At 31.5% G+C, this 12,883-nt stretch overlaps 1 protein-coding gene across 1 annotated transcript in view; it reads left to right on the forward strand.

Annotated features, from left to right (window-relative positions):
* Positions 1 to 994: 994 nt before the first annotated feature.
* The window catches only part of LOC118200230 (uncharacterized), a 97,878-nt gene continuing 85,989 nt past the window's right edge, over positions 995 to 12,883 (forward strand). The window contains exon 1 of the mRNA XM_085807771.1: positions 995 to 1,098. The gene's annotated coding sequence lies outside the window, so the exon portion shown is untranslated. The remainder of the gene's footprint in view (positions 1,099 to 12,883) is intronic.

Below are 12,883 nucleotides of genomic sequence, written 5' to 3' on the forward strand. Positions count from 1 at the left end.
TCTGAGAGCTTTAACATATTTTTTCTTTTTATTACAAAATGAAAACATCTCATGTTTAGTTCATTACATATGTTATATTTTCATTGATATTATCATACCGTATAATTTTTATAAATAATTTTTGTGTCCATTTTATTTCCGTATAAAAGTTCAGATATGTTTCAGTTTAATTTAAATCAGCTGTGCTAAATTTACAATATCACTCATCTTATTTTTATTTTCTGTTTAATAAATCGGTATTTAGTATTTAAATATCATTACGATATAACATAGTACGTTATTATTCCTAAAATTCGAAATATTAGTTGTAAAAATTAATTTGACTTGACTTTTGTGTTGGAAATAAAACGCTGCGCACTACATAAATGAAACAGTCGGCTGCGTCTACCGTGGGAACGATCGCCTTCGATTGTGACGTCACAAATCGGTGCAGCAGGCCTGTAGATATCTAGTTGGCCTTGGATGAGGTCGCTTGGGGTCACGTGATATGAACCAACGAATCAACTTGTTGAACCATGGAAGCATAATAAATTCTTAAATTAATGTCCTTTTATAAATTTATTGTCTTTATTTATTGGCTTTTTACAAAATTTTAAACAATATTAAAATGTTTATGTCTTCAAAATAAATTCTTAGAACTAACATTTGTTAACATTTTTTATGTGTATACTGTATATTGTCGCCAATAAAGTCTGCTTGGCGAGATTTGCGCCGGCGAAACGGAAAAGTACCCAAAATAAATATTAAGCATGAAGCCGTTTATTTTGACTTTTATAACTTAAAAAGGAAACAAAATTATTTTTGAAGTAGTTTTAGATAAATTTTATTCTTTTAATCAATTGCTTATTGTCACTGGGTGCTTGCATAACTATAATCAGACACTTTGCACTATAATAAGACTGTAAATGTACGCAAAGGAACATCGGTAAACAGAAATGGTACCTAAGTTGATTTTTCTCTCATACTCCATAAAGTAATAAATCACTAAATATAGCAACCTGCCCCGAGGTTATGTCACGTGCACTACGCAATTCAATTAGGTCATGTCACGGATTTCCATCTTGTTTGCGTGCCTGTGCTGTGTGGAAGACATTGTTGGTAAGTAAATTTTTATTTTTAGATACTTTTCTCAAGTATAACTACTCAGAATAGCTTGATTAACAATGCTTAATGCAGAATAATATGAAATAACTTCAAAGCATTCGCTAAATTAAGCAAAAGCTGTTAAAAATGGATGGTTTGCCAAGTTTATTATAAAGATGACGCTTTGAGCACCTGTGGCGCGCATGCGCAAGTAAATATCAGAACTCGTTTTCTGGCAAGTTTTGTTGCAGAAAGAAGGTTATTAAAGGTAAGTTAAGAGTATAATTACATTGTTGGAGAATTTGGTTTCTTTTTTTTCTCATCGAATTCTATGCTAAATATCTCCTCACTTAAAAACCGTCTTTCATGGTGATCTTACTTGATATTTATATATACGTGAGCAAAAAATAAGGTTAGTGATTTGTGTTTAGAACAGCCATCTCCAGGCTGATGGATGATGATTAAAGATGGCTTTAAAGCAGCCATCTTTAAAACAGCCAGGTTTCCTTATGGTCTGTCACAAAATTTCAGATTTTTGTAGCAAATGCCCTCCCCCTAAGTAATTGCCGTTATTTCTTTCATGGTATTAGTTTTTGATTATTTCTTTTTTTATTCATCCCGCCAACATTAACATTTATCAAACGAGAAATTTATCAACTTCTATTTCTCATTATTCCTTCCTTTGTTCCGAGTTCTGGATATCTGCTTTTTATTCAATCTGCGGGCAGATTTCATCAGCAGCTGTATAAATGGAAATTTCTCAGTGTTCTCGGGCTTTAATTTGTAAAAAAGGTTTATGGAAGTATTTTTTTTTTCATGCGTAAACCAACGCTTGTATAAGGTGACGTTTTACTTAATTTTCATTTAATATGAGTAGGTGTCTTTTTTTTTATTTGAAGTGAAATTCTAATATTGAGATCAGTAGGTGTTTTTTTCATTTGAAGGGAAATTCTAATATTGAATATATTTTATTAAGGTAAACCAAAATCTGAGGTTATGGTGTAATTTATATGTATCTTGCTCATGTGTATTGCATGATTTCGCTATCAAGCATTTTTTTTTGTTAACAAACTGATAAATCTGCAGTATGTATGCTGTTTTAAGTGTCTGTGGACATGTAAAGTTACAAAAGCCAAGCTTTTATAGTGTATGCAAGGTTACAAAAGTTAAGTTTGTACTGTTGGCTTCTGTTATAAGGATTCTGTAGCGATTGTCAAAAAAGAATACTAAATTATGTCAAAAAAGGATACTAAATTAAATTGTATGAAATGTTGCTTAAAAAGCAATAAAAATATTTGGAAAAAATATAGTTTAGGGTACCCCTTGCCGAAACTTGGCGGTACATGGATATTGATTTTGTGCAATTCTTGGACACGTTATTTTGGCTTGCGAAGCGGCAATTTTTGGGCCCAAAATCGCCATTACGCAGAGTCAAAATAACAAGACAAACAATTGCACAAACTTGGTGTCCATGTACACATCGACTTATTTTCACTTAAAAAAAATCCCCGGATTGCACAAAAATGGCATTGTGCACTCCTTTGACTTTATCCATGTACACGTCGACCTATTTTTACTTAACAAAAAAGGTTAATCTTTGGAATATGGTAATTTGGCAACCAACCCTGCTACAGCAACCTTCTACTTTTTTTTTTTCCATCATTTTGTCTTCACGAAGTAAAGACAGGTTTCTTTTTACTTACTCAAAATTTTTTCCAACAATCTGCTAGCTGAATTACGCTTATGCTAGAAATTTTATGGAACAAAAGTGCTTAATCATGATGAATATTAACTGCAAAATTGGGAGAAAGTGCAGAATCGCAAACTCCTTGCCGTGTTTTTCAGAATGACACATACACGGTAACCATGTGCACGTCAACCTATTTTTACTTAAAAAAACATCCTAGAATGGCACAAAAATGGCATTGCGCACACTCTTAACTTTATCCGTGTAGACTGCTTTTTTCTCATAAATTAGAAAAATTTGCACGAAAATGCAGGACAATTTTGTGAATCTTTAAAGTCGGTAAAAAGGACATATATGAAATTACTTGATCGCGAAAAAGTATATACCCTTTCCAAGGATAAACATTTGCACGTATAAAATAAATAAAATATCCAAAAACTTTTCCCTCTAAATTATTATAAACGTCACCTGCGAATTTATAACCCAAACATTAGAAATGGTTGCAAATACTTAGTGTCAAATATTTAAATTATTTCCATGGACTTCTACTGAAACATATTCCAAAATGCTACAAACATATAATTCACAAAATAACTATCATTTAATTCAAATATAATTAAATTAAAAAACACTACTTAAAATATAAATAAACATATACATTAAATTAATAAAAATTAACTTAAAATCTTAATTACTTTAAACTAATTCATTGATAATAAAATTTGTCCAGTAATAGCATATTAATTTATTTATTCCTTATATTTAGAACAATGCATAAAAATAATATCCTCAAATGATTAAAAATACTAACTTATCTAATCTTCTACAGAATCTTGAGTGCATGGCGGTTCACAAAATGTCCATTTTCACCAGATTTCTTGCACCACCATTCAAACTTATCTGTAATATCCTTTCTTTCATACAAACTCATTTCATTCCCACAAAACACACAATGAAGCTAAATACAAAATGCTAAACACAATAAAAATTTCGAATTCACTTTACATAGGGCCATGGGATCCAAAAATTAAGCAACACTTTTTCACAAAACACATAATGAAGCTAAATGCAAAATACTTAAAGTACTGCAGATATTTTTTTTAAATTTCCTCAAGAACTGTGATTCGTCCATAAATGTCACATGACATATCTCATGATCTCTCATTTCTCTCGTACAAAATAATGCGTAATTCCAACTGGGAACTTCTCACGTTATTGCCAAAGTCCTAGGTAGTAACCATTAGTGCCTACCAAAATGTCGCCAAACTGCATGTTATCATATTCCAAAGTTTAGCCAAAAAATAATTCCCAGAATTGCACGAAGTTGCATTGTGCACTCCCTTTACTTTGTCCATGTACATATCGATATGTTTTCACAAGTCAAAGGAGCACAAAATTCTGCAATATAAGCAAACAAAAAATGCAGGTTGATCTTTGGATTATGGTAACTTGGCCTCTTTTTTTCCGCCGCCAAAGACATGTTTCTTTTCTTTTTATTTACTGAACACTTTTTCCAACAATCTACTAGCTGAATGACAGTTATGCTAGAAATTTTATGTAACAAAACTGCTTAATCATGACAAATATTAACTTCAAAATTGGGAAAAAGTGCACAATCGCAAACTCCTTGCACGTTTTTCGGAATAGCACATACACATAAACCATTTACACGTCGACTTATTTTTACTTAATAAAAATCCCAGAATTGGACAAAAATGGCATTGCACACACTCTTAACTTTATCCATCTACATTGCTATTTTCTCATAAATTACAAAAATTTGCACAAAATGCAAAAAAAATTCTGTGAATCTTTAAACTCGGTAAACTCGGTAAACTCGGTAAAAAGCACAGATATGAAATTACCTGATCGCGAAAAAGTATATACTCTTTCCAAGGATGAACATTTCTACGTATAAAATAAATAAAATATCCAAAAACTTTTACCTCTAGATTATCTATTATATTATAAACATCGCCAACGAATTCATACCGCAAACATTACAAATGGTTACAAATACTTAGTGTCAAATATTTAAATTATTTCCATGCACGTTTACTTCAACTGAAACGTATAGCAAATTCCTACAAACATAAAATTCACAAAATAACTATCATTTAATTAAAATATCACTAAACCATGTACACGTCCACTTACTTTTACTTAAAAAAAATCCCAGAATTGCACAAAAATGGCATTGCGCACACTGTTAACTTTATCCATGTACACTGTTTTTTTTTCATAAATTAGAAAAATTTCATGAAAATGCATGAAAATTTTGTGAATCTTTAAATCCGGTATAAAGAACATATATGAAATTACCTGATCGCGAAAAAGTATATACCCTTTCCAAAGATGAACATTTCCACGTATAAAATATCCAAAAACTTTTACCTCTAAATTATCTATTATATTATAAACGTCACCAACGAATTCATACCGCAAACATTACAAATACTTAGTGTCAAATATTTAAATTATTTCCATGCACGTTTACTTCAACTGAAACATATACCAAATTCCTACAAACATAAAATTCACAAAATAACTATAATTTAATTAAAATATCACAAAACCATGTACACATTGACTTATTTTTACTTTAAAATCCCAGAATTGCACAAAAATGGCATTGCGCACACTCTTCACTATATCCATGTACACTGCTTTTTTTTCATAAATTAGAAAAATTTCACAAAAATGCATGAAAATTTTATGAATCTTTAAATCCGGTAAAAAGAACATATATGTAATTACCTGATCGCGAAAAAGTATATACCCTTTCCAAAGATGAACATTTCCACGTATAAAATAAATAAAATATCCAAAAACTTTTACCTCTAAATTATCTATATTATAAACGTCACCAACGAATTCATACCGCAAACATTACAAATACTTAGTGTCAAATATTTAAATTATTTCCATGCACGTTTACTTCCACTGAAACGTATACCAAATTCTTACAGAGATATAATTCACAAAATAACTATCATTTAATTAAAATATAATTAAATTCAAAAACACTACTTAAAATATAAATAAGCACATACATTAAATTAATAAAAATTAGCTTACAATTCTAATTACTTTAAACTAAATCATTGCTAATAACAATTTTCCAATAATACCATATTACTTTGTTTACTCCTTACATTTTGAACAATGCATAAAAATAATATCCTCAAATAATTAAAAATACTAACTTATCAAATCTTCTTCAGAATCTTCATTACGTGGCGGATAAACTTTTCTTATTTCCTCCGCTAAATAAAAAGCAATTGTATGTGCGCCTGTTTCAGGATCTTTAAAATCATACTTATAGTTCACAGCAAGGTACCTGGTAAAATAAATAACTTAATAAAACATCTTTACTTCTATCTCGCACAACCTTAAAAAAACACTTATTACTACCCCTTTCAATCCCACTAAATACCCATTTCGAATTCACTTTAGTTAGGGCCATGGGATCCAAAAATTAACCAACACTGTTTCACACAACACAGAATAAAGCTAAATACAAAATTTCCAGTTTTCCCCTCTTTTCAAATTAAAGAACTGTAATTCGTCCGTTAATGTCATATGACATATCTCGTGATATCTCATTTCCCTCACACAAAATAATGCATAATCGGAACTGAGTACTTCTCACATTATTACCGAAGTCCTAGGTAGTAAGCTTTATTGCCTCCAAAATGTCGCCAAACTACCAGTTACCATATTCCAAAGATCAGCCAAAATACATAATCTCAATAAAATACATTTTAAACTAAACAATAAAATAACATAAAAAAGGAGAAACATGTTATACATTTAAACACTACCAAAAGCAAATACAGTCAAAAGTCGTTAATCCGGACTCGTCGGGACTTCGGCGATTCCGGATTATCGATTTTTCCGGATTATAGATCATCAGTTTAAATCTCGTAAAATGGCATGCAGAAATTCTAAAATTAAAAATATGAAACCTTAATTTATGAAATAAAGAACAATTATGATCTAAAGAGTATCAAAATTTACAAAAAAAAAAAGCTTAATATTTATTCGCTTACTTTATTAAACATTTCTTTCAATGTAAGTTGTTTAAGTTGCTTCGTTTTATGTGATAATACTTTCTGTTTAATTCTATAAACAAACATAATTTCTTGTTCAGTTACAAAGTTTCGCTGTTCGAGTCCCGTAATTGCTGTGCCGAGAATACCGACTAACTTGTCAATCGAAATTTTTTCGTTTTCGCTAACCTCTCTGTCACCTTCTTCATGTCTTTATCCATTTTTTGCAGCAATTCCACTTTTTGTTTGATGGACATCGAAACATACTTTCGTTTTGTAGATCCTTTGGGAGCTCCAGCATCGGAAATTCTATTTGACATAATCGAAAGTTCAAGTTTACTTTTATAAAATTGCTCTTACACTCTGAAAAAAGTAATAAGCCGGATCCAGTTTGAAGATTAAGGAACAACCCAATCATCAACATTAACTGAAATAGATAATTTTAGCTTATACCGTCTGCTATACGTTAAATGCGCATGCGAAAACGTATTCTGCACTTGCGCACATGCATATGCGCAGTCGTGAAGGTCTTACGCGCACGCGAAAACGCCTATGCGCATTTGTCAATGGGGCGCATGCGCAGAAAGTTTTTAGCTTTGAGGTCCAGATTATAGATCATTCCGGATTATGGGTGTCTGAATTAACGACTTTTGACTATTCACTTACCATGATTTTCGAGTTCGCTTCGTACACCCAGAGCCACGTAGAAATCAAAATATGAATCATATTCAAATGACTTTTTTCAAACAAGGTACTCTTTCTGATCGAATGCTTCGCATAGTGACCATCTGAACTTTTCTTCCTACAAATCCATCTAAACGGTTTTTACGTTCGAATAGACACATATCCTTCCTAACAGGACACTTTTAATGGCTACTAAGTAAACATTCATTTACACACCAGTCAATTAAAGCTCTTTTCCCCTTTTGCTCCAAATCATACAGAAACTTCAAATTAATCTTACTACATTTGGCCATTTTACCGTCTAAAGAATCAAACCAACACACACCAGAAAAACGCTTACAAAACATCCCATGATTCAAAATTTCCCAGAATCATGCACCCGATTACGTCGCAATAGGGTTTCCATAACATTCAACTACTCGGGCTACCATAAATGAAACAACAACTTGGCGATAAATCAAACAACAACTTCGCCATAATACAAGGGGTACCTTAAAGTCTACTCTCCCCAAATATTTATATGTATATTTTTTAATTACTAAGGAATTAAAATTTTATTATATTATGTATGCTTAATATGTAGCTCAAATAAATGAATAAGCAAGGTTTTTTTTAAAAAAAAATCACATTCAAAAGTTTCCATATTTTTATTTGAGCAATAATAAACAAGAATGTCTAATTTATATGAGCAGAAATCAATCTTTTTTGTGAAATTTTTTTCCTAAGTTGTTTTATGTAATGTTTTGAAGGCTGATGTGTACATTTCTCAAAGTATCGATATAAACTATAAACTTGCATTTTCCTGTTTACAAAAGAAACTTTGTAGTGCTAAGATTATATTTGTTCTGTCTTGTACTGTCCATGTATACATCGATATATTTTCACTTAAAAAGTGAAAGAAGCACCCAGTTTTACAATACATGAAAAAAAAATAATCGTAATGAACTACATTTTAAATCAAACAATAAAATAACATAAAAAGGAAAAACATGTTATGCATTTAAGCACCACAAAAAGCGAATATCCACTTACCCTATTTAGAAGTTTTTTCATCTTTAGTCTGTGGCACACAAAATTCCTTAACAGCATCCAAAAATTTACTAAAATTATCTGAACTCGAATCCATATATCGGCGGCGTCACATCTGAACTTTTTTCCTACAAACCCATTCAAATCCATCTACGTTTTTTATGTTCGACTAGATGCATATCTTTCCTTCCTACATACAGGACACTTACAATGGCTACTAAGTAAACCTTCATTTACCCACCAGTCAATTAATGTTCTTTTCCCCTTTCGTTCCAAATCGTACAGAAACTTCAAATTAATCTTACTACATTCAGCCATTCTACGTCTAAACAATAAAACCAACACACATCACAAAAGCGCTTACAAAACATCCCATGATTCAAAATTTCGCATAATCATGCACCCAATTACATAACAATAGGGTTTCCATAACATTCAACTACTCAGGTTACCATAAATGAAAAAACAACTTGACGATAAATGAAACAACAACTTCGCCATAATACAAATGATACCTTAAAGTCTACTCTAACCTAAAATTCTTATAAATGTAGCATAGTAATACATTGGTTATAATTAACTTCAAAGAACAAGTGTTATTAAGATGAAACTTAATGTAAATATTTTCTTGACCTGTTTCTAGGAAGAAAAAAAGTGAAGTGCAGAAAATGCTTAGTTTGGTCTTGGAACTAAAAACTTATTTTATTTTTATTTCATTTATAAGAATTTAGTAGTTAACGAGTTTAACACGATCACATTTAATAGATTTCTTTTTGAAGGTGTGTTCTGTTGTATTCCTCCCTCCTGAATCTCTGTAAAGTTAGTACAGGTTGTACTAATGAAAAACTGAGGAAGTGTACTTTGACCTAATCTGTGTAAAGTTAGTACATGTTGCACCAATGAAAAACTGAGGAAGCATTTTTGGTAATTTTTGATAAATTATTAGAAATAAGCAGTATACTTCCCTTTCTTAAAAAATTGCAAATGCCTTTGCTTATTTAAAAGTGCATAATAAATAAAATAAATTAAAAAAACTGCTACAGTCAAAAGTCTTTAATCTCGAATGATCTATAATCCGGACCTCAAAGCTACAAACTTTTTGCACATGCGCGTTTATGCATGCGCATAATACGTTTACGCATGTGTGTTTAATGTCTAACAGATGGTATAAGCTAAGCTAAAATGATCTAATTATCTATTTCAGTTAATGTTGCAGATTGCGTTGTTCCTTAATCTTCTAATTTGATCCGGCTTATTATTTTTTGCAGACTGTTAGAGCAATTTTATAAGAGTAAGCTTGAACTTTCGATTATGTCAAAAAGAATTTCCGATTCTGGAGCTGTTAAAGGATCTACAAAGCAAAAGCATGTTTCGATGTCCATCAAACAAAAAAAGGAATTGCTGCAAAATATGGACAAAGGCATATCCTTTGTTTCTCTAACCATTCCGAAATCTGTTTATTAATTTCACGCTGCTCTGCCGGGGGGAAGGGGACGTCGCAGCGCGCTATGAACCGGAAGTCGATCTGTCAGCACTATCCTTATCTTCAGGGCAGATGTTTTTATTTTATTCGGCTTATAATGCCTTACTAAATGTAGTATTTCATCTCGATGTACTCCGTCTTTGATATGATTTAAATCAAATTCCTTGTCATTATGAATACAGGGTTCCCACGCTACCTGGAAAACCGGAAAAAGTCAGGGAATTCGGAAATTGACCAAAAAATTCAGGGAAAAGTCGGGGAATTTAAGTGTTTTAGTCAAAATCTGGAAAAGTCAGGGAATTTCATACAACGATCCCGCCAAAAAAGGCGAGTTTTGCGCCGACGTCGGAAGAGATCACTTTTTGGCGAATTGTATATCACGTGAGTGTCATTCGGGCATCTGGCATAGAGCCAATTTTCGCAGCTCCAATTTGATTGTCCTTTTAGAAAGGCAAAGCAAGTTTCCCGCAATTTTTGGTTTCCAGTAACCTCGAGAATCGCATGTCCAGTGCATAAACTAAAGAAAGTACCAGTTCTCGTATAAAACAAAATGGGTTTAATCCTAGTATAGGTACCATGAAGGTTAGAATTAAAAAAATATGTATTGTAAACAAGGAAAACCTCTCTGGATACTTGCGTATTATCGCAACCAGGTTGGCGCTATTTGTAAGTTTGATTAAAAAAGTATGAATAGAAAGAAAATGTACATTTATTAATTACAGATAATTTTTAATACAGTTTTTTATATTATTTTGTTTTAAAATATAAAATAGCAATTAGACCTTTTCTGGTTTCGAATTTCAATAAGCTGCAGAATTATTTTTTCGGCGGAAATCGTTTGGCTATTGCTTTTAGCACTGATTGAAAACCGTATTCGCCATAACCATGTACACGTCGACTTATTTTTACTTAAAAAAAATATCCCAGAATTGCACTAAAATGGCATTGCGCACACTCTTGACTTTATCCATGTACACTGCTATTTTCTCATAAATTACAAAAATTTGCACGAAAATGCAGGAAAATTTTGTGAATCTCCACATGCTCTTTTTACAAAACTACGTATAACACGTAGGGTTGCCGTAAGTAGGGTCGGGAAATATGGCAGTTTATGCAAATTTTGGCCTGGTTGCGATAATACGCAAGTACCCCTCTCTGCAACAGACGTGGCTCGGTTCCATCATAGCACAAAACAGCTGTGCATGTGTGATATATATCGCCAAAGCTCGAAACCGGTGTCGAACTTCGAAGGTCACGTTATCAAGAGTTCATAAAATGAATATCGTTTAAAATCTCTTTAAACTCTAAAGGAAAAGAAAATATTTTTTGGTGCAAGTAAATTAATTCATGGATTAGTTATTTTGAGGGGGGGAATCTGCGAAAATCCGTTTTTAAAATTACTGCGAAAAATCCAAGAAAAAACGTTCTTTGATAAAATTTCTTGGATTTTTCGCAATAATTTAAAAACAGATTTTCGTAGTTTTCTTTTTTGTCAAAGAACATTTCTTCTTAACATGCGTTTCTCAGTTTCCTGTACACATTGCAGAGAAGGAAATTCTGGCCTTTCCGTCGTCAAATCCCTTGGCAAATTTTCCCTCCGCTTTTTACAGACATTCTTTAGTCAGAATAATCTCCATGTATGGTACAGCGGAATTTGGCAAGATGATAATGAGCAGTAAACGGGTAATTTTGTTCTTGTCGACAATTTTCAAAATCATGCAAAGTCCGTATCGTATACTAGGATTTTACCGCAAAATCTTTTTTTTTAAAAAATTTTCTTTTCTTTTTAATAAATACCTTGTCATTTTGCAGTAAAATAAAAAAATAGTAATCAATCATCTAGGATAACCATGTAATATAACTATATTCGCTAAAATATCGTTGATTATTCTAATTAAATTTTTAAGTGATTATCTTTATTTTTATGTTATTCATATCATTTAATGTTGCTTCTTCCCTCTAAATTTATTTATCATTAGTAAATAATATTTCCAAATTTCAGGAAATTTTAATTAATTCTAGCAGTATGATGACATCACGAAATTTAATGCACATATTTTTTCCTTATGTATGCTGCAAAATAAATATAAAATACCTCAATTTAGTAAAAAAATATCATTAAGTAGATTTCTTTCTTTCGTTTAGCTGCAGAATGTCTGCAAAAAAAGGCCTTATTTTATTCCAGATTGGGCAGATTCTAATCTCAATCTTCAGTGGAGAAAACAACTCCTATTATAATTATATTTGTGTTTTCAAGTGTTAAGGTGCCTTTTAAGAATACACCTCACACAAATTAAATTTACCTAAAATCTAGCCGAACTTTTAGCATTGCGTTGTGATTTATAAGAACCAGATTAGCCTCGTGTTGAACTGGGGATGATCATGAGTAATAATTAAATAAAACGTACAGTTGTTATCCAATGTATATATCTTAAAATTTTATTAAGTTTTTTAAGCGGAAAAGTAAAAAAAAAGAAAATATCAAACAAAGTGTACTAAGAATAATTAAGAATAAATGTCCTCTGGGATTTATTGAATAATTAAGTGAATTTGCTACACAGTACAAGTAATACCATAATTCATTTACCTCTTAGCACAGCCAACGTACATTACGCGGATAGACTGGAATTTTCTCGAAACATACCTGGAAAAGTCAGGGAATTTCATTCTCATGTTTGAGTGGCAACCCTGTACATATCACAAATACACATCAAATAGAATTCTGGTAGCAATTTTCTAATTTCGACTATGCATAATGTATGCTTTACACATGCGCGCATTGAAAGAAATGTTTAATAAAGTAAACAAATAAATATTAAGCTTTTTCTTGTAAATTTTAATACCCTTTAAATCATAATTGCTCTT

The sequence above is a fragment of the Stegodyphus dumicola genome, chromosome X1 (genome assembly GCF_044657685.1).
Source record: "Stegodyphus dumicola isolate Sdum_Otavi_A_Nest chromosome X1, ASM4465768v1".
Classification (NCBI taxonomy): domain Eukaryota; kingdom Metazoa; phylum Arthropoda; class Arachnida; order Araneae; family Eresidae; genus Stegodyphus; species Stegodyphus dumicola.